This window comes from Chrysochloris asiatica, unplaced genomic scaffold (assembly GCF_000296735.1).
Source record: "Chrysochloris asiatica unplaced genomic scaffold, ChrAsi1.0 scaffold00055, whole genome shotgun sequence".
NCBI classification, from domain to species: Eukaryota; Metazoa; Chordata; class Mammalia; order Afrosoricida; family Chrysochloridae; genus Chrysochloris; species Chrysochloris asiatica.
The window spans coordinates 3,264,632-3,266,449 of record NW_006408573.1 but is presented as its reverse complement, the minus strand read 5'-3'; positions in this window follow the sequence as shown (position 1 = coordinate 3,266,449).

Genomic DNA, 1,818 nt, shown 5'->3' with positions numbered 1-1,818 from the left:
AAAACCAACCAATGGTCCCGAAGAAAGAAGTCCAAGCTGTACTGAAGGCATGGGCAGAACACAAAGCTCCAGAAATTGACAGAATACCAATATTCCAACAAACCAAAGTAGCACTGCAGACACTCACTTATATATGCCAAGAAATTTGGAAAACCACTACCTGGCCAAACAAAAGAAATTCATATTTGTACCCATTCCAAAGAAAGGTGATGCAACAGAATGTGGAAATTATCAAACAGTACCATTAATTTCACCCAAAAGTAAGGTTATGCTGCGCACAATCACAGTAGTGTGTTGACAGGGAACTGTGAGAAATTGAAGCCGGAGACAGAAGGAGGGATATTATTGATAATGAAAGATGGATCTTGGTTGAAAGCGGAATAGACCTGAAAGATATTTACTTGTGTTTTCTTGACCATGCAAAAACATTCAACTGTGTGCATATCAAATTATAGGTAACATTTCCAAGAATGGGAATGGTCAGGATACTTAATTATACACTCAGACTAAGAGGCGTTCCCTCAAACAGAACAAGGGGATACTGAGTGGTTTAAAATCAGAGTTGTATGCTTTCATCATACTTGTTCAGTCGGTGTGCTGAGCAAATAATCTGAGAAGCTGGACTATATGAAGAAGAATGTTGCATCAGGATTGGAGGAAGGCTCATTAATACCCTGTGATCTACAAATGATACAGCCTTTCTTGCAGACAGGAAAGAGGCCATGAAGCATTTACTGATGAAGATTAAAGATTCAGCCTTCAGTTTGGATTACATCTCAACACAAAGAAAGCAAAAATCCTCACACCTGGATCACTAAACAAAATCATGATAAATGGAGAAAATATTATAGTTGTCAAGGATTTCATTTGACTTGGATCTAAAATCAACAACTATGGAAACAGCAGTCAAGGAATCAAATGACATTGTGCATTGGATACATTTGCTGCAAAAACAAAAACAAAAACCCAAACAAACAAACAAAAAAAACCTCTTTAAGGAATTAAAGATGAAAGATACACCTTACCCAAGTCCTGGTATGTTCCATCATTTGCATACAAAAGCTAGACAATGAATCAGAAAGACCAGAGAAGGATTGATACATCTGAATTGTGGTGTTTAGGAAAAATATTGACCAGAGCATGGATTTCCAGAACAAGCAAATCTGTCTTGAAAGAAATACAACCAGAATGCTTCTTAGAAGTGAAAATTGTAAGGTTTCATCTCATGGACATGGACATGTTGTCGGGAGGAATCAGTACCTGGAGAAATCATGATTAGTAAAATGAGGGTCATTGAAAAAGAGGAAGCCCCTCAATGAGATGGACTGACACAGTGGCTACAACAATGGACTCAAGCCTAGGAAAGATTGTGACGATGGTTCAGGACCCGGCAGTGTTTTGTTCAGCTGCACAGTGTCACTGTGAGTTGGAACCAACTCTTTGGCACCTAATAACAGCAACGACATGGTCAAATAAATGGGGAATATTGAATGTTTGACTATATTTCAAAGACTCATAATGCGTCTTATCCTACCAAATGCTCTCAGAAACCATAGTTTTGATTGGATCTTGCTCTCTGAATCATATTGCTAAATCTCTTGTTACAATTTGTTCCAAAAAATTTTCAGTAGCTTTGCTCTTGCTTAAAAGCCTGATAGTAATGTTGTTGTTGTTATGTGCCGTGGAGTCAGTTCCGACTCACAGCGACTCTGTACAAGGTTTCCAGTGCTGTAAATCTTTACAGGAGCAGAAAGCCTCGTCTTTCTCCTGTGGAACAGCCAGTAGTTTCGAACTGCTGCCTTGTGGTTCGCAGCCCAA